Raw genomic sequence first — 21,779 nt, forward strand, 5'->3', positions numbered from 1 at the left:
CTTTGGTTCTTGATCATATGGGACCTCCTGAAATGGTTGAATGTCAATCAGTTCTTTTTGTTACAGTGACTCTGTGTATTCTTTGCATCTTTGATGCCTCCTGCGTCATTCAATACTTTTCCAATAAAATCCTTTAGTATTACAACTTGAGGCTTGAATTGTTTTCTTCAGCTCTTTTAGCTTGAGAAATGCTGAGCATGTTCTACCCCTTTGGTTTTCTAACTCCAGGCATTTGCACATTTCTTTATAATATTTACTTTATCTTCTTTGAAATCTTCTGTTCCACTCTTTTACTTCATTATTTCTCCCATTTGCTTTAGCTACTCGATGTTCAAGAGCAAGTTTCAGAGTGTCTTCTGACACTCATTTTGATCTTTTCTGTCTTTACTGACTTTTTAATGGCCTCTGCTTTCGTCACATATGATGTCCTTGATGTCATTCCACAGCGCACCTGATTTTAGGTCATTAGTGTTCAGTGCCTCAAATCTATTCCTGAGATGTTCTCTAAGTTCAAGTGGGATATACTCGAGGTTGTATTTTGGCTCCATGGACTTGCTCTAATTTTCTTCAGCTTCAACTTGAATTTGCATAGGAGTAATTGACGGCCTATTCTGTAGCCAGTCCCTGGCCTTGTTCTGACTGATGATATTGAGCTTCTCCATTGTCTCTTTCCACAGATGCAGTCAATTTGATTCCTGTGTATTTCATCTGGCAAGGCCCATGTGTATAGTCACCGTTTATGTTGTTGAAAAAAGGTATTTGCGATGAAGAAGTCATTGGTCTTGCAAGATTCTATCATGTGATCTCCAGCATCGTTTCTATCACCAAGGGCATATTTTCCAACTACTGATCCTTCTTGTTTGTTTCCAACTTTTACATTCCAATCACCAGTAATTATCAATGCATCTTGATTGCATGTTTATCAATTTAAGACTGCAGAAGTTCATAAAAATCTTCAATTTCTTCATCTTTGGCTATAATGTTTGGCTTGCAAATTTGAATAATCGTCGTATTAACTGGTCTTCCTTGTAGGCGTATGGATATTATCCTATCACTGACGGCATTGTACTTCAGGATAGATCTTGAAATGTTCTTTTTTGACAATGGGTGTGACATCATTCCTCTTCAATTTGTCATTCCAGGCATAGTAGACCATATGATTATCCTATGCAAAATGGCCAGTATCAGTCCGTTTTAGCTCAGTAATGCTTAGGATATCAATCTTTATGTGTTCCATTTCATTTGTGACTACTTCCGATTTTCCTAGATTCATACTTTGTACATTACATGTTCCAATTATTAATGGATGTTTGCAGCTGTTTTTTCTCATCTTGAGTGGTGCCACTTTAGTAAATGAAGGTCCAGAAGGCTTTACTCCATTCACGTCATTAAGGTCAACTCTACTTTGAGGAGGCAGCTCTTTCCAGTCACATTTTGAGTGCCTTGCAACCTGAGGGGCTGCTATTCATAAGATTTTCACTGGCTGTGACGGTTGAGATTGTGTGTCAACTGGCTGGGCCATGATTCTCAGTGTTTTGGCAGTTGTATAATGTTGTGATCACTTTCCTGTCAAAATTCGATAGGCGATAACCCCCATGATGGAATCTGCTGAGTGATACCAGCAGCGGTGGGGCCTGTGGTGGCTCACCACCCCCTCAGCCTTCATCTTTCTGCCTTCTGCTGCTTACTTCCTTTCTGCTTGCCTTGCAAAAGTTGTTGGCTTGTTATGGATCCAACAGCTGTCTCCTGTCTGACCTCTGGTTCTTGGGAGTTAAGCTAGCACCTTACCTGTCCATCTTGGGTTTCGCTGATCTTCACAGCCTGTAAGCAAGAGTCCTGCTCCCCGATCTGCCTATCTTGGATTCGCCAGCCCCTGCAGCTACGTGACTCAGGAGAAACCTTGTGGACTTGCCTGCCGACCTCAGGAATTCCTCGATGGTCACAGCCTGTGAGCAGGAGCCCTGCTTTCTGGCCTGCTTATCTTGGGTTCACCAGCTTCTGAAGCTCTGTGAATTGGGAAAGATCTCTATCCTGGTCCAGGGACTTGGGACATTTCAATCCCTACAATCCTGTGAGCTGTTTCCTTGATATAAATCTTTCTGTATATATTTATATGCTTTACTGGTTTTGCTCCTCTAGGAAACCCAGCATAAGACACTGGCCAATTTTTTCAGAAGTAGACCGCCAGGTCCTTCCTAGTCTGTCTTAGTCTGTAAGCTCCACTGAAACCTGTCCACCAAGGTGACCCTGCTGGTATTGGATATACCAGTGACAAAACTTCCAGTATCACAGAAACAGGCAAACCACCACAGTAGGACAAAGTGACAGACAGGTGGTGGTTCTCAAGATAACTAAGTGCTAAAAAGGAATTCAAGTGGCCCAGTCACCTTAAGGTTTTCTTTTTTCATTTCACTATGTTCCTGCCGAGTCTCTGTAATTGAAGAATGAAGCTCTTCCCTCTGGGAGGAACAGCTTCCTCTCTATTTTCCCAGGGAGGCGTCTGCAAATAAAACTCAAATGAAATCATACTTGTATCTGACTCTTCAGCATATAGACTGGCAGGCTCCTTCCTCACTGATGTCCATTATTCCAGTAGGTGAAATGTGGCAAATCATGATATTGATAACGAGGAGGCATGAGAGTTGTTTAAAAGGCAGGGCAAACCTGCAAGCTCATTTCATTATACGCCCTTTTTTCCTATTCCCCACAGCTTTCTGAGACATTTGCTCAGAGGCTAAATACTCACCATGCAGCCTAAATACTCACTCATGATGCAGCCCCAGATCTGAATTATTTTGTAAAACTTAAGTGCTTTTAGAGTTATGCAAGCAAGGAAATATTTGACTTTTGTTCTAATGAGAGCTATTTTTAACATTTAAAATATAGAAACAATCATACTTTGGCACTTCAGACTCTAATATTTGCCATTGTGCTGCAGTACCTAGCCCTTACAGTACACAGGAAATGAAAATCCGAGTCAATTGGAGGACATTATTTACTTGTTATTCACCATCCATCTGTCCTTATGTCATACTGTGGTGGCTTGCATGTTTCTATAATGCTAGAAACTATGTCACCAGTATTTCAAATACCAGCAGGATCATCCATGGTGGACAGATTTCAGCAGCGACTGTAGATTAAGACAGACTAGGAAGAAAGCCCTGGCAATCTACTTATGAAAAGTAGCCAATGAAAACCCTATGGATTGCAACAGAATATTGCCCAACATAGTGCTGGAAGATGAGCTCCCTAGGTTGGAAGGCTCCCAAAATACACAGAGGCCTGGACAATGGATTCAAGCATATCAGTGATCAGATAATGCAAGACTAGGCAATGTTTTGTTCTGTTGTGCACAGGGCCACCACAAGTTAGAGCCAACCCAACAACAACTAACAAAATTTATTTGTTTATGAAAATGGCTTTGTACAGGAATTCCCATAATTTGAATCCTAGGTCAAACCCTACCACCTACTAGCATAACCTCTCTGAACCTCAGTGTTCATCTCTATTAAACAGAAATATATAGAACTAAGCTGTTTTCTCTGCTCTATAAGGCTGTTGTGAGAATCTAACAGGACAGATTGGAGGCTATGAAGGTGCTACAGAATGGTAAGGCATCTCTGATGAGACAAGTGGAGGCCTGAGGCAAGAGAAGGAAGTCATTGTCTGAAAGTGATACCCCCAGGTTGTTGGGGGACCACCCTCCCACCTAGTCAAGCTCTTGAACAGTGCAGCTTCTATTCCCACGACAGAATATGAATTGTTCCAAGCTCCATTTCCTGCACAGTCTTACCTTGCAGCCCTGCAACTCAGTTAAGCCCCACAGCGCCTCAGTACATTTTAATTTCTGATAATTAGATACAAGATTTTCTTGTTAATTCTGATTCAGCAGATTTTGTTGAGACAGCTCTATTTTTCCCCCTTATTTTGGTCATGTGGCCCAAAGCCTATTCAGATAAACAATAAATCCCTGTGGCTAACCTCCCTCTCGGGAATGAATCATCTGCAACCCTGAAAAGGACACAGCAGCCACAGAGGTGATGGTGGGGAGTTGTTCTCTTCCCAGGCTTCTTCACAGGGGACTCTGGGGAATCTTCTGCATGATTCTGGCCTCAGGGCACAAACCTGCCAGTAATTACATTGGAAGATAACAAGATTCCCCCAGAACTCAATAGCAGGCAAATTAAGGGAAAAAAAATAGAACAACTCAGCAAAGTAAGGTTCCTGCTTTCTGCCTCTTTTATTAGATCACAAGTATTATGCGGCTGAATTTGCTGTAGATTTATCTAACCCTCGAGACACCAACAGAATTTTGCAGCCAGCAAGACTGGTTTTGTGCCATGTGCCCTCCTCTTCCTCTCCTTCCTACCTTGTGTCTAGGTGCTTGCCTGAGGCCACTGGCATGAAAGGATTTATTATTCTCCTTGGCTGGGACCGAAAACAATGTGCTCATCCAAGCTAAACTGTTTTGGGGGGTCTTAATACTCTTCCCAGAGAGGTGATTGTGTTTGCAGACATTGGAGTTAACAGCTATTTGAGGTGGTTCAGTGGTAGAATTCTCCCCTTCCATATGGAGACCTACCCAATGCGTCTCCTGTACAGCCACCACCTGTTTGTCAGTGGAGGCTTGCATGTTGCTATGATTCTGAACAGACAAGACAGACTAAGAAGAAAGGCCTGGCAATATTACTTGAGTCAGGGGCCAACTTAACAGCAGCTGACAATAATAACAATAAGAGCTAACATCTGTGGAGAGTTTACTCTATGCTGGGCACTCTTCTTAGTCGTTTTCCTGTATTAACTTCCTTAATTGCCAAATCAACCCTGTGAGGTAGATATAATAATTATTTCCACTTTACAGATGAGAAAACTAAAGCACAAAAGTTAAACAACTCTCCATACTCACCCATATAGTAAGTGACAGAGTTGGGATTTGGTCCCGGAATCCAGAGCCCACGTCTTTAGCAATTGTACTCTATTGGTGGAACCCTGTTTTTGTCACAAGATACTATTGAAGTGGCCTGGTGCTCTATAGCAGGATAGATCACTCTTAGGGGAAGGAGAGGGCCTTAGTTATATATATGACAAGGATGGGGCAGGAGCTGGAGGAACAGGGCCAAGAATCACTCAGCAATGCAGGCAGGCAGTGGGCATCAAGGAGAACTGCCAGGAAGCTACAGGTCCCAGACATTGGACCCCCAACTGAAGTGAGCTTGGAAGCAGGGGTCAAGAGTACATTAAAACTTTAGAACTACCATGGAAGTGCACAGGGACAAGACAGGCATCCAAGTACATGAATGAAGGTATAAACAATGTCACCAAGTCTTAGGTACAAGACAGTAGCCCAGGTATTAGCAAGGGAGACCTGGTGCTGAGCCACAGCATATAGGGCTAGGGCTCCTTGAGCAGGTTCAGAGCCTACAGGGGGAGATGGATTGTGTCCAGCTGGGCAGAGAATAATCTTGGAGCCCATAGGACTGCCCACACATTTCCAGGTGATAAATTACCAACAGCTGCTCGACCTGGGCAACGAGGAAAGGCAAAACTGATCTTACCATACAGTGTAGCTTCCCAAGATCTGGGTATGTCTGGCCTTCCTCTCTCCAGTTTTTGTGCAAGCCTGGAGGTTTAGACCAATGCATTTGCTCATATGCAAGTTCAAGCTGACACTGAAGAAAATCAGAGCAAGTCCACGAGAGCCGAAATATGACCTTGAGTATATCCCACCTAAATTTAGAGACCGTCTGAATAATGGATTTGATGCATTGAACACTAGTGACCACAGACCAGACGAGTTCTGGAATGACATCAAGGACATCATCCATGAAGAAAGCAAGAGGTCACTGAAAAGACACGAAAGAAAGAAAAGACCAAGATGGATGTCAGAGGAGACTCTGAAACTTTCTCTTGAGTGTCGAGCAGCTAAAGCAAAAGGAAGAATTGATGAAGTAAAAGAACTGAACAGAAGATTTCAAAGGGCATCACGAGAAGACAAAGTAAAGTATTATAATGACATGTGCAAAGAGCTGGAGATGGAAAACCAAAAGGGAAGAACATGCTCGGCGTTTCTCAAGCTGAAAGAACTGAAGAAAAAATTCAAAGCCTCGAGTTGCAATAGTGAAGGATTCCATGGGGAAAATATTAAACGACCCAGGAAGCATCAAAAGAAGATGGAAGGAATACACAGAGTCATTATACCAAAAAGAATTAGTCGATGTTCAACCATTTCAAGAGGTGGCATATGATCAGGAACCAATGGTACTGAAGAAAGAAGTCCAAGCTGCTCTGAAGGCATTGGCAAAAAACAAGGCTCCAGGAATTGATGGAATATCAATTGAGATATTTCAACAAACAGATGCAGTGCTGTAGGTGCCCACTTGTCTACGCCAAGAAATATGGAAGAGAGCTTCCTGGCCAACTGACTGGAAGAGATCCATATTTATGCCTATTCCCAAGACAGGTGATCCAACCAAATGTGGAAATTATAGAACAATATCATTAATATCACGCGCAAGCAAAATTTTGCTGAAGATCATTCAAAAACGCCTGCAGCAGTATATCAACAGGGAACTGCCAGAAATTCAGGCTGTTTTCAGAAGAGGACATGGAACCAGGGGTATCATTGCTGATGTCAGATGGATCCTGGCTGAAAGCAGAGAATACCAGAAGGATGTTTACCTGTGTTTCATTGACTATGCAAAGGCATTGGACTGTGTGGATCATAACAAACTATGGATAACACTGCAAAGAATGGGAATTCCAGAACACTTAATTGTGCTCACGAGGAACCTTTACATAGATCAAGAGGCAGTTGTTCGGACAGAACAAGGGGATACTGATTGATTTAAAGTCAGGAAAGGTGTGCATCAGGGTTGTATTCTTTCACCATACCTATTTAATCTGTATGCTGAACAAATAATCCGAGAAGATGGACTATATGAAAAAGAACGGGGCGTCAGGATTGGAGGAAGACTGATGAACAACCTGCATTATGCAGATGACACAACCTTGCTTGCTGAAAGTGAAGAGGGCTTGAAGCACTTATTAATGAAGATCAAAGACCACAGCCTTCAGTATGGATTGTACCTCAACATAAAGAAAACAAAAATCCTCACAACTGGACTAATGAGCAACATCATAATAAACAGAGAAAAGATTGAAGTTGTCAAGGATTTCATTTTACTTGGATCCACCATCAACAGCCATGGAAGCAGCAATCAAGAAATCAAAAGACGCATTGCATTCGGCAAATCTGCTGCAAAGGACCTCTTCAAAGTGTTGAAGAGCAAAGATGTCACCCTGAAGACTAAAGTGCACCTGACCCAAGCCATGGTATTTTCAATCGCATCATATGCATGTGAAAGCTGGACAATGAATAAGGAAGACCAAAGAAGAGTTGACGCCTTTGAATTGTGGTGTTGGCGAAGAATATTGAATATACCATGGACTGCCAAAAGAACAAACAAATCTGTCTCGGAAGAAGTGCAGCCAGAATGCTCCTTAAAGGCAAGGATGGTGAGACTGTGTCTTATATACTTTGGATGTGTCAGAAGGGATCAGTCCCTGGAGAAGGACATCATGCTTGGCAGAGTACAGGGTCAGTGGAAAAGAGGAAGACCCTCAACGGGGTGGATTGACACAGTGGCTGCAACAATGAGCTCAAGCATAATAACTATTGTAAGGATGGCGCAGGACCGGTCAGTGTTTCATTCTGTTGTGCATAGGGTCACTATGAGTCGGAACCGACTCAACGGCACCTGACAACAACACAACAATTTGTCTGATAATGAATCTCAAACACAAAAGAACAAGTGAGAGGGGCAGAAGAGAAGGAAATGTTCTGTTTTTGTTAGAAAATGAACAAAAGAGCTGGAGGTAAAGCTTTTGTTACAGGATACCATCTCTGATTCATATATCTTTATAATCGTGAGTATGGTTTGGTTTGGGGCAACCAGAAAGAGCGATTATCACCTCTCTTGCTGTACTGACTAGCATGGGGTTTATTAGAAGGAGACAAACCTTTAACAACATCAGGTGTGTGCTTGTCACTATGCATAGCCTGGGTGGGGAGCCCATGCTCCTCCTGGGATGCCCAAAGAGTATGCCTGGAAAATCAAAGGCACAACTGAGGTGCTGTGGGACTCCAAGGGGCCCCCTGGCCACTAGCAAGGGCTGATGTCTGGCCTGAAACTCTCAGAAGACTCAGCCTGGACAGAGCAGAGCCAGGCTGGGGGGAATGAGTTCAGGGCTTCTGTTTTCAGTCTTCACCATCAGATGGGAGTAGGAGGAAAGGAGAGAAATTTGTGAAAGGGAGCAAAAGGACTGTGACCTCACACTCCCATATTTCTGCTCTCCCCCTACTTCCTAAGGCCACTCCTTCCTCTTTCTCTACCCTGTTTGGTTTTTGCCCACAAACTCTCCAAACACATCGATTTTCTCCCTACACAAACTCTCCCTAATGCACCAGCCAGCCTGAACAGCTGCCCATTCATTGGGTGAGACTCCTGCCCTCCTCCCTGTGGCTGCTTCTGGTGACTCAGTGTCTGGTCACTTCCCCTCTATCCTCACCTGTTTTGATTTTACCCCATCTGGAAGGGCCAATTTGCATGGCCTCCTTCTTGAGCCCAACCATATATGCTCTCCTCTACCTCTAAGCAACCAAGACCTGTTTGTGCATCTCCTGAAAGCTCATTGTGTTCTGTCTCATAGTATGATTATTTCTGTACTTGTCCTAACTTCTCTTACTAGGATGGATGGGTCCAACTGGGAATAATCTCACACCAGAATAGGCCTGACATATTGAAATAATATGTGTTTGTTGAATGAATGAATGAGTGAACAAATGAGTTCCTCCAACTTGAATCAGTTGGAAGTGTCACCAGGAGACTACTGAGCCATCCAGGAATTCCTGTGCCACCAACTCTGACTCCTACATAAAGCCATGTGTATAGGCTTGTTTAGAAAATACATGAGAAAGAAGTAGGACAGAAGCTTCAGGAAGCAGTCCCTCTACCACTCTAGAGAGTTCCCTGGTCTTCTGCTATCTTGTCAAAGGGGTCCAGGCCAGGAAAATAAAAATAAAGGAAGTGGACTAATGTCTTTTTATGAAAACTGAGACAGACTCAGTCCTAGGCATGCTGGGATTTCAGGGTCATAAGCCACTGGGGAAGGAGAGATAGCCAGGACCAGGTGGAAAGAGGGCAGATAGCAGGAGTGTTCAGTGTGTGGCAGCTTCACAGTGTCTGTTGCCCAGGTAACAGCAAAGCTGTAGGCAGGACTGGCTGTCCAGGGGCAGTGCCAGGGCTTTCAGGTTGTCAGGGCTCCAGCCAAGTAGGCTGGGCCTCTTGATGGGGGTCCTCACTCAGCACAGTATCAGAGTCCATTCAGGACCTGAGGCAGATACTCCTCCTCACAAACAGCAACCACTGCAGGCCAGGGAGGAAAGGGCCCGGGTACAAGATCTTCCCTGGGCCTAGGGCAGACACCTGATAAGTGTGGGCCGTAACTCCTGACCCTGGGGTATAAGCTAGAGACTGCCAGTGTGTTCATTGCATGGGTTTCAGGGCTGGCTTAACCTGGCCAGTGCTAGGCCTATTCTCACAGGACCTGCAGCTCTGTGGGGTTGGCCAAGGCTCAGGCTGGTGCTCTGCCCCTGTGCATACCCCCAAGGTCTCTCCTCCCTTGACCCCTTTCTCCCACCTCAAATTCCAAGATACAAGGCCAGAAAAAGGGAGAAGGGAACCAGCAAAGGAAGAAGATTAAGAAGAAGAAAAAGCACATGTGGGCTTTTAGGACCTAAAACTTATACAACTTGGGGGCTCTCTTTAAAAATTACAAAGGCAAAATTGAGTGTTGAACTTTGGAAAAGGCCAGTGCTAGACAGTGGCCTTAAGCTTAAGCTTTATTACCTTCAAGGTAAACCAGGCTCTACCAGGAGCAATTAGTATACATGCGGGTGGGGGTGGGGTGGGTAGGTGCAGTGGTTGTGGTGGAGGGTCCAAAAATATCCCATAGATGTACAGAGGCCCTGTTCCCTGTCCCCCCCCCCTTTCTCCCCTGAATCCTTCTGGCAAACCTGACCGGGCTGCCCAAGCTTTCTCGCTCCCATCTTGCACCCTCTCCCAATTAAAAAATCCATTCTGTATTAGGAGACCCTGGTGGCAAAATGGCTAAGAGCTATGGCTGCTAACCAAAAAGGTTGTCAGTTCGAATCCACTAGGCACTCCTTGGAAACCTTATGGGGCAGTTCTACTCTGTCTTATAGGGTCGCTATGAGTCAGAATCAACTGGACGGCAACCAGTTTGCTTTACTATGTACTGTCTTTGTGCAGCACCCTTAATATTAGGTCTGAAAACAATTTGCAATCAGTTGCAGTAATTAATTGAATTGAATTGAATTGAATTTCCTATTCTTGGTGTTAGGGGTGAGCTAACTTATGCAAAGCAATATGCAAATTTGTATCTTGAACCCAAAATCCACTGCCATCGAGTTGTTCCGACTCATAGCGATCCCATAGAGCAGAGTAGAACTGCCCCAAAGGGTTTCCAAGGAGTGCCTGGTGGATTCAAGCTGCTGACCTTTTGGTTAGCAGGCATAGCTCTTAACCACTACACCACCAAGGTTTCCATCTTGAGCCCAGAGCCCTGCAAATAGTTTTGATTACAAAAAAAAGTCTACACTGTGGCTGTAGGTAAATGAAACACTACAGCTTCTGGCCTGACTCCCCCCTCTTCCCACATCCTAGAGTTCAGTGTGTGGTAGCTTCACAGTGTCTGTCCCCCAGGTAACAGGTACAACAGCACTCTGCTGTGCCACTTGTGGCTTGGTTACTCTTGCACCTGCCCCAAACTGTACCTTTGGGTCCTAGGTGCCTGGATACCATATTTTCTACTTCACCTAGTGCCTGGATACCATATTTTCTACTTCACCTGTCAAGAATCTGGGCTCATCCCCTTTGTTATGCTGCTGCTTCTTTTCCCTCAGCCCCATTAAACTCAGAAATAGATCTTAACATTTGGTGGGAAGGAGCCTGAGACATTCTGTTTGGGGAGATGGTGGATGGTGCTTTGCTGGTTGCCCCAGATCCCTCCAGTAGAGGGCAGTGTAGAACATTGGTGGGTGAAGGTGGCAAAGGTGCAGGAATACCTGGCAGGTGGCCCCCAACCACTTCTCTCAGCTATCATGGAGAAGGGATAGTGTCACCCATGGAAGACAGTGGAGCAGGGGTCATGAACCATGATTAGCCATAGGCTGACCCCAGGGACCCTTGTATAGCCCTGCCTCCAAGAGCTGCCAGACAGGGAGGCACTGAGGGCACCAAGGCTGTGACTCTATAAAGAGCTTGTGCCCCTGGTACTTTAACTCAGTCAAAATCCAGGGTCTTGCATTTGCTTCAAAATTATGCAGAATGGAGAGAGGGGGCTTTCATGGAGTAGAGAAGAAACAAGATTGGCCATGAGTTAAAAATTGTTGAAGTGCCACTTGAATTCTTCTTCCTGCCTAAAATTAAATTTGTCTGAGAGCCAGCATTTTCTTTTCCTCTCAACCCCCCTTGCCTCCTTCCCTAACTTGTATTCCTTGTCTCAGTTAATGGCTTCATTGCTGATTTAGGCATCCTGGAGCAATCTTGGAAGCTTCCTGTTCACTCATGGTACGTTGGAGTTTATTATACTTTTCTCCCTTCTTCTGTATAAGGTTGAAATGTTCCTTAATAAAAAAAAAAAAAAAAATTTAAGATCCACTTTTAAATTGGATCTAAAAGCTGGCTTTCACATCCAACTGAGTGAGAGCTTATAGAGTCAATGAGAAAAACAAATGGAGGCTTTATTGTCACCTCCTGCCACAACTAGACCAGTGTGGATGAAGGCTACAGCTCTGGCCCACCTCCTCTGGCAGGGCAAGGATGGTGCTGTTTGAGGTGGAAAAGGGTATGTGGGAAGTGTTGTCCCAGCCACCCGTGGGCCCTATGGGTTGCCCAGTTCACTTCATTTGGCCAGGGTGAAGATAACAATCCTAGCAGCAGGTTCCAGCATGTAAAACAGCAATGAAATGAACCAGGGTACAGAGGACGAACTGGAAAGGAAAGAGACTGAGAGGAGAAAGATTTAGTTAGGCATTTTCAATGTTACTGTAAAAGAGAGAAAAAGTGAAGTTTGAGTTAAGGCAGGGATAATGGTTATGGAGAGTAAGGCACAGATTAGAAACATTCCCAAGGCCATTCATAGGATTTGTCTGAATATGAGGGATGAGTGGACAGGAAGCTTCCAAGATTGCTCCAGGATGTCTAAATTGTCAGTGAAGCCATTAATTGAGACCAGGAATACAAATTAGGTGAGGGGGTGATGGGGCTTGAGAGGAAAAGAAAATGTTGGCTCTCAGACAAGTTTAATTTTAAATTCAAGTGGAGCTGTCCAAGGTGGTTAGAAATTTGAACCTGGAGCCCTAGGAAGAGGTGAGAGCTGGATAGAAAGATGTAGAAGCCATGGGCATGTAAGTGATAGAGTTGTTGATGCAATGAATAAGAACATCCAAGGAGAGAACAGGGGAGAGGATGGAGTCCCAGGGAATTCCACTGTTTGAGGACAGGAAGAGAAAAAGGAGAAAATGAAAATAAAAGGAGTGATCCAAGTGTTAGGTAGAAAACCAGGAAAATGATCGTGGAAGCCATAAAAGGAGAGAAAGCCACATGCTGCAGGGAAACACTATAAAATAGGAACCTCACAAGAGGCCACTGGGTCACCCAAGGAGTTCACTGCTGATCTTGGCAAGAGTTTGGGAATTTGTGTGAATGCATATCCTTTCTATTCAAAAATTATATAATATCTAAGAAACCATTTTTTAATATATGTGATCTGCAAGCCTAGGTCTGTTATACAGGAAATCCACATTCTCTCCTAAATCCACATTTCCCTCTAGTGTATTAATTATACTTGAAAAATTATTCAAAAATTTTCACAAAAAATGAAGAACTTTCTGATTTAGTCTCTGATGGAAGGAAGAGTTTATTAGTAAGAATAAATCCACTTGAGACAGCAGAGGGTAGAAGATGAGGACTGATTAACTGACAATTTAAAGAGGCTACAAGGGAGTGTCCGGCCTCTCCCTCCTAGGCATAGGACTGCACCGTCGCCAATTTCTTTCTTTCTTTTAAACCTTTCCCTTTATCCAACATTTCATTCAACCAAAATTTATAAGGGTTTACTGTGTACCAGGTACGAACTACATGCTGGACATAAAAGATGATTAAGACAGGTCCCAGCTGTTGAGAAGTCAGTTCTAGAAAGTGAGGAAGCCTCTAGAGGGATTTCAGCACACAGGCCCAGTGGCGAAAGTGGCTTGTCTGAGGTTATAGAGAGCTGAGTCCTCAGTCCCCTGACCTCAACCAAGGACTCCTCCAAAAGACACTTGGCTGCCTCCCACAGCCCCCTGAATATAACGGGTCTTGTCTCCAATGGGAGTCCTTGGGTGGTATACATGCTCAGCTACTAGCTGAAAGGTTGGAGATTTGAATCTCCCAGAGGTGACTCAGAAGAAATACCTAGTGATCTACATTCAAATAATCAGCCATTGAAAACACTTTGGAGCACAGTTCTGCTCTGACACACATGGGATCACCATGAGTCAGAGTTGACTCAACAGCAACTGATTTTATCTCCAATGGGCATTTTCTTCGGCCCAGCATCAGGAGGCATGCCAGAGCTTCAGAGAAAGCCAGACAAAAGCATCACTGCTAGTGACTGGTTAGCATGCAAGATGCTTCCTTTCCTGGGCCTAGAACTTACCAAAGGCCCTTTATTAAAAGTTTGCATTGTCCTACTTCCTTCCCCAGACTCTGTGTTGTTTCCCTTATATCCTCCAGGTAGAGAGCATAGTCTCTTTGGAAGAGTCCTGATCCCTGAGTAGGACAGCCAAACTCTGTGGGGCCCACAGGCATCCCAGGGTAGCTTTGCTCCCAAGTGTCTGAGAGTCTAGATTCTCTGTCTACTTTGAAGGCCTCCTTGGTTACTGGTCTCTGGGGAAGGCTGTAGTTATCCAGCTCCGCTGCAGGAGAGAGAGATTAGATGGTAGAAAAGAGTCATATCTCTGTGCTCACAGGATAATACACCAGAGAAAAGTGAGAAGTGGGAAGAGATGTTAAACCTCCTGGCAGGAAAATAGAGGCTGAGGCATCTCCAACTCTCCACCCTTTAAACCACCTCTAAAGGAAGAGGGTAAGGGACTGGGAGGCAGGCCCAGAACTAGCATGAGGAGAGTGAGGCTCTCACCTCAAATTAAAAATTTAAGGTGAGGGAAGCACTAAAAAATTCAGTAATCAAGATAAATAATATTTTAATATAAAATTTTAAGAAATAATTGGTGCAGAAATTAATGATGAACAAAATATCAAAATTTTAAAGACAGGATCAGTAGCTTAAGAGACCAGATGGTGAGTGCTGCCCCAAATTAGGTGGAAAGTGCTGAGATTGTTCCCAAGGCATGTACCTCTTACTAACCATAAAATCCAGTTGAATTCCCTTTCCTTGCTTAAAAGGCTCCCCTATTCCCAAAAGCAGCAAGCCAATTCTTCACTATGCAGTGCAGCCTCTCCCATTGCCCAGCGCACTCCAGCCACAGAAGCCTTCCTTCATTCTCAGGACACACAAAGCCTTGCCTACCCCAGGACTTACGTTTTCTTTATCTGGAGCTTCCATTAGCTCTTCTGAGAAGACACTTATTCTCATCTTTCAAGGCTCAGCTTTTTACCGCCTCCCACAACATTTTACCACCCACTGGATTTAAAATAGGTCTTTCCCAAGTATTGGCAATCATACTATCCATCCTTTTTACCTTTTCCATAGCACGCTTTACTATGTGTTTATTGCCTCCCCCGAAAAATGTAAGCTCTGTGAAGACGGAGACCTTGTCTATCATCTCTATGGTATTGCAGATCGTAACATAATACCTGACACATAGTAGGTGCTCAGTAAATATTTGTGAACTGCCAGACAACAAGAGGTGCACAAATAAATCTGAGGAAATAAAATCTATATCAAACAGCAGGTAGCTAGGTTCACATTAGAAGTGTTCTGGAAAAGTAAGATCTAATTACATTTTTCAAATCAAGTAATATTTTAATGGCAGTAGGGGATGTCAGGAAACCCTGGTGGTGTAGTGGTTAAGTGCTATGGCTGCTAACCAAAGGGTCGGCAGTTCAAATCCGCCAGGCACTCCTTGGAAACTCTATGGGGCAGTTCTACTCTGTCCTATAGGGTCACTATGACTCGGAATTGACTCAATGGCACTGGGTTCAGCACTGGGTTTAGTGGAGCTCACTGCTTAATGAAACCCTGTGGGGAAGCTTACTGTAGAGAGAAAATCACAACCTTACTTATATTTTAGTTTTTAATTTTGGATTTTCATAACCTAGATCATATTTGTCCTAATCCTGGGCATATAGGCATTCTGCAGAGCTTTCAGATATAACGTGTTCTCAATCCTGCACAGGTTGTCAGACCTTGAGGGTCTTGGTCATTATCCCCATCTACATTTTTTTGGCATCCATAAAATGATGAGATGATCTCTAGCTCCATCTTTTTTTTTTTTTTTTTTTTTTTTGCCTCTTCTGGTCAAAAGAGGAAACTTGTCCAATTTCCACTCAACAGGAGCAAGCCAAATACCTGTGGTACCTGAGTGGATTGGCCAGGACACCTGGGCACAGGCTGCTGTGTTCATTGGGGCCATTGCTCTTGGGCCCTCTCCGACTCTCTCCTCATTTTGTGGCTTTTCCCATCTCTCACAGATCTCCCCAGTACCTTGCTGGTCAGACGTTATAGGGAAAATAGAGAGAAGAACTGATGCTCTAGGCTTCCAGCCTCAGTGAATTTGTTGCTCAGTACCCCAGGTACCAGCACCACCCAGGGCAGCACATTTGGTACAGAGAATCACGGTGGCCTTGTAGCTGAGATTGTCCTCCTGAGTCGCCCTTCTCTGCTCTGTAAGGCTCATACGTAGATACTTGCGAAGTAAATCAGATCCAGACTCAGATTTAGTCAGGATTTACAGAGTTACTTGTATAAACCAAGCACTTTGTTAGTCTGTTACGTACATTTATGTATGCGAAAATGCCTAGCATCATGAGTAAGATAGGTCAGAAATTGAATCCAGGCTTCACCTTCCTAGCTATGTTATGTAAATGATTCCACCAGTATTTGTTTACTATAGCCACAATAATTCTGTCTGAGAAACTATCCCAAATTTAGTGGGTTAAAATAAGAACTAATTATTAATGTTCCAGGGAGCAAATTCAGACTCAAATGGTTAAAAGAATCCAACCAAAAACCAAAACCTGTTGCCGTTGAGTCGATTTCAATTCATAGCAATCCTACAGGACAGAGTAGACCTACTCCATAGGGTTTCCAAGGAGTGACTGGTGGATTTGAACTGCCAACCTTTTGGTTAACAGCTGAGGTCTTAACCACTGTGCAACCATGGCTCCAGAGGAATCCAGTCCCTTATATATCTGTATAAACTGTCCTTCTCTACACGGTTGATATCTCCACCCACATTCCCATCCCTTCCCATGTTAAACTGTGTTATAATCCACAGTACCCCAACCTAAGAACCTTCAGCTCTCTTCTCCATTATTGGATAGGTCAAAACTCAAAAAAGAATTCAGATTTAACTTTTATTGAGCTCTTCTTGTGTGTTGCACATGTTTTAGACATTTTCACCTCCCTAATTTTATCAACATCACAATACCCTATTTCTGTGACTATTTTAAAGTTGAATAAATTTATTCTCAAAACTGGCTGGGCTCTGAAAAGCCCAGATTAAAATCCAGGTCTCATGATCACATATTCAGTGATCTTTGTTCCATATACACCATACTGATTAAAGTTTGTTTAGGCCAATATAGTGGGTAGAACATTACAATAAAAGAAATAAAATTTTTTTTTTCTTTTTTTTAAGGAAAATTGGTCTGGGGACAGGAATAATTGTGTCATGTGTAGACAGCAGTGGGACAATACAAGTTCTAAATACAGAAGCTTACATAACAGTGTGTAGGTAGATACCACCTTGAAAATAATTTTTAATTCCATATTTACATTTGTCCTTAATCCATTTGTAAATGGTCTCTTAGGCTGTCCTTTATATTCTGTTTCAAATGTGGGGGAAAAAAAGTATTTTGCCAGTCAATTCAAATAGGTTGTAATCAGAACAGATGTAGGAATGGGCTCATCAGGAATAGTTTATAATTTAATAATAAAAGATGAATATATCAATGGTAAAATGGTGAAAGATATAAAACAGGAAATTCACAAAAGAAAAAAAAATACCAGTAATGTTTCCTTTTGGTAATGGTAGGTGTCTTAGTTATCTAGTGCTTCTATAACAGCACTAGGTAACAGCACTGATATATCACAAGTGGATATCTTTAAAAAGAGAAATTTATTTTCTCTCAGCCCAGGAGGCTAAGAGTCTGAATTCAGGATGCTAGCTCCAGGGAAAGGTTTTCTCACTCTGTTGGTTCTGGAGGAATGTTCTTGTCATCAATTTTCCCCTGGTCCAGGAGCTTCTTAGTGCAGGGACGCCAGGTCCAAAGGGTTCATTCTCCTGGCTCTGCTTTCTTGGTGGTATGATGTCCCTCTTTCTGCTGTCTTCTCTCTTTTATATCTCAAAAGAGATTGACTTAAGACACAACCTAATCTTGTAGATTGATTCTTGCCTCATTAGCATAACTGCCTCTAATCCTACCTCATTAACATCATAGAGGTAGGATTTACAGCACATAGGAAAATCACATCAGATGAAAAAATGGCGAACAGTCACACAATACTGGGAATCATGGCCTAACCAAGTTGGTACACATTTTAGGGGGCACAACTCAATCCATAACAGTAAGGTAGCTTGTATCTGACTAGCTATTCTGCAGATTGAATGGTTGCTACCATGGCATATTTCACAATGTGTAATTATAAGCTCTGGACAAACAAATAATCATTTGAAGGCACTGGGAAGTGATTAAAAGTAGTTAGAAATGGGAAAGGAATTAACATTTGAAAGAAGGGAACTGGGCTAAATGAGATTAACATTTATATAGCTTTTCACCTGACAACAGTTCCCTTCCACCCCCAGCCTAGGATACACAACACAAGGAGAAAGCAGAAAACCAAAGTCTTAGAAGCTTGAGGAATCAGACAGCAGAGTTTAGGCCTGCTCTTGAATTAGACATGTGTGTGGGAGACGCTAAGCAGTCCATCCAAAAACAATACTGCAAAGTTAAAATAAATGAGCAGTGATATCAGCTGAAGCTACTTCAGGAAAGACAGAGCTTGAAGTTTGTCTAGCCAAGTTAACCGCCTACTATAGCAAAGTTCACTACTGTAAAGAGTATTATAAATCAGGGCTTCTATATGTCATTCACAATATCTGGCATATCATTAAAAGTTATTAGACACAACGAAACAAGATGTGACTTATAATCAACAGAAAAAAATTTTTAACAATATAGAGTGACTCCAAATCTTAAAAATGGTTATTATAAATATATATAAGGGCTTAAAAGAATATATACATGTAATAAGTGAAGAGATATTGAACCTTGGTAGAGAAAAGGACACCACAAACACAAACAAAAAAAGAAAAAGGAATTTCCAGAAGGGAAAACTATAATCGAAATTAAAAACTCATTGGTTGGGATTAATAGCAGACTGGAAATAACATAAGAAAGAATCAGTGAGCTTGAAGTTAGATCAATAGAACTTATCCACGCTAAAAAAAAAAAAACAGAAGAAAAGAGAGAAAGAAAGAAAAAAAAAAAGACCGAAAAAATATGACTAGAGCCTCAGAATTCCATAAGACAATATCAAGCAGTGTAACATAATATATATAGTTGGACTACAGAAAAGAAGAGGAAGAATGAAGCAGAAAAAGTATTTGAGGGAGGCAGGATCAAGATGGCAGAATAGATGCTTCCTGTGCCTCTTACAATAAAGCCTTTAAAAAAATGTGAATCAAATATATATGACGATCTAGGAACTCTAATCATCAAAGGCAAAGCTAAAGAATCAGACTTAGCAACAGATGGAAGGAGAGACGATTAAAAAGCAGCTGAAATGGGAAACTACAGATCACAGGATTACCAGCACACTGCTAGCTGGGGCAATCAGCTCACGTGAACTGGGGCAAGCAGCAACATCCCAAGCCCAACATATCTGCACACACCTTCAGAACCAAACGGGAGTGTCACCAGACCTGCTAAAGTTAAGTGCAAGCTCCCAACCTATGAGGTGTGCTGGCAAAATAACCCCTCCCCCCACCAGAGCTTCACAGTGGAGAACTCCCTTCCCCTCACCTATCTTTCATCCTGCTCCGACACCAGTGCTGCAGCATTTAACAACACCATGCCCCCTAAGCCCAGAAGGTTGAGAAGCCATGCCTCTTCACCCAGCCACTGGCAGAGAGGGTCCATAGATTTGCAGCACCTTTCATCCCTGCCCAGTGCCTTGTGGGTTGATTTGCCCCCTCCTTAGCATAAAATGGGCAGGGCATACACCTGAAACCCATTTTTACCTGCAGGAGCCAAGGGAGACCTGCAGATCTGTGACATTTGACACCACCCCATCCCCTAAGAAGGGGTTTCACCCACACACCCTGGGGACCCAAGGGCTGGTGTTACCACCCACTTCATCTAGCCACCCACTACAGGGGTCTGAGAATTAGTGGTGCTTCCCAATCCCTATAGCCAATGGCACCAGGTGCCCAAGGACCAGCTGCACCACCCACCCTCCCACTATCCACTCTAGTGGAGAGGGACTCACCCTGCATCCAAGCACCTGGGGCAGCTGACAGCCCTTTGCCTTGCCCCCACACATTGTCCTCTGCCACTGCAACCAGAAAACTGTGCCTGCTTTGAAGATCCCCAAGCAGCAGTGCCAGCCTAGGCTTCTGGGTGAGTCTGCACTACACACTCTGTGACTGACAATCTAGACACCTGTGCCCTGAATACCTGCATCCCCATAAAAACAGTGAACAGACTCCTGGGCACACACACGGAGTAGCTGCCCTGACCACCTGGAGACAAGACATGAGAGCTTCAACACCACCAACAACCAAAGTGACACACATGCCCAGCCTACTTAGACATATCAAAACAAAATAAAATTACGGGAGGCAGTAAACAAAAATAAATAAATATAATAACTTATTGATGCCTCGGAGATAACACTCAATATCAAATTACATAAGGAAGCAGGACAAGATGGCTCCAGCAAGTGACCAAATTAAACAGCCAGAAAACCTTCCAAAGATAAGGCAATGGAACCACCTGATAATTCAAAAGACTAATATACAGAGTTCTCCAAGAGATCAGGAAGGAGATGAGGCAAAACTCAGACTAAGCAAAGGAATACACAGACAAATCAATAGAAGAATTCAGGAAAACAATACAAGAAGAAAACAATATAGCAAACAGGCTGCTAGAAACCATACATAGACAGCATACAGAGACAGCAACTAGAAATCCAAAAGATTAACAATAAAATTTCAGAATTAGACAACTCAATAGAAGGTCATAAGAGCTGAATTGAGACAATGTAAATCAGAATTAGTGAGATTGAAGATAAATCCCTTGTTTGAGGAAAAATCAGAAAAAAGAATTAAAAAAAAAAAGCCTAAGAATTATGTGGAATACTAAAAAGAGGAAAAATCTATGAGTGATGTGAGTACCAGAACACGGGGTGGGGGAGAATAACAGAAAACACAGAGGGAATTGATGAAGATTTGCTGGCAGAAAACTTCCCTAACGTCATGAAAGACAAGAAGATATCTATCTGAGAAGCTCAACAAACACTATACAGGATAGACCCCAAAAGAAAGTCACCAAGACATAGCATAATCAAACTTGCAAAACCAAAGGCAAAGAAAGAATCTTGAGAGTGGCTAGGGATAAATGAAAAGTCACCTACAAAGAAGAACCAATAAGACTAAGCTCTGATTGCTCAGCAGACACCATGCAGGCAAGAAGGCAATGGGATGACACATATAAAGCCTTGAAGGAAAAAAAAAATTGGTACGTAATTGCCAAGAATTATATATCCAGCAAAGTTGTTTCTCAAATATGATGGTGAGAAGCAAGGCCAAGATGGCAGAGAAGTCAGACACTTCCTGTGGTCCCTCTTACAACAAAGGCTTAAAAAATAAACAAGTAAATCAATTATATATTACAATCTAGGATCCCTGAACATCAAAGACAAAGTTGAGGAATCGGACTGAGCAGCAGGGGGGCGGGGGGAGGAACAGTTCAGAAGCAGTAAGGATTTGCTGGACCTGACCTGGCCAGCACCCTGCAGGATGGATCAGCTGGTGTGCATGGGCTGAGGCAAGCAGTAGTGCTAGGGACGCATTTTCCACATCAGGAGAAACCAAGCTGTAGAGAGTCTGCTCAAACCTCTGGAAGAATTTTTTAAAAATGAGGCAAAACTCCCTGGAAGCAGGGAGAAGTGGCACACAATGGGAAAATGATAAGTACAAGTGTCTAACCTACTGTGTGGATCAAAAAAACTCTTCCCCCATTTCAGAAGTACCCCTCTCCCATTCACCTGGCACTTCCCACTCTGCTTCAGGTCCCAGTCTGGCTTCAGCAATTGCTGCAACCCCCTGTGTCAGAAGTAGAACCTGTCACATGCCCTAAGCTATTCTCCCAGGTTTGGAGGGGGAAAAACTTAGCAAACCTGAAAAAATGATCTCTCAGCTCCCCTAAGCCGAGACCTCAGGGCAGGCACAATCACTTTGCCTAGCT

The sequence above is a fragment of the Elephas maximus genome, chromosome 26, assembly GCF_024166365.1.
Source record: "Elephas maximus indicus isolate mEleMax1 chromosome 26, mEleMax1 primary haplotype, whole genome shotgun sequence".
Taxonomy (NCBI): domain Eukaryota; kingdom Metazoa; phylum Chordata; class Mammalia; order Proboscidea; family Elephantidae; genus Elephas; species Elephas maximus.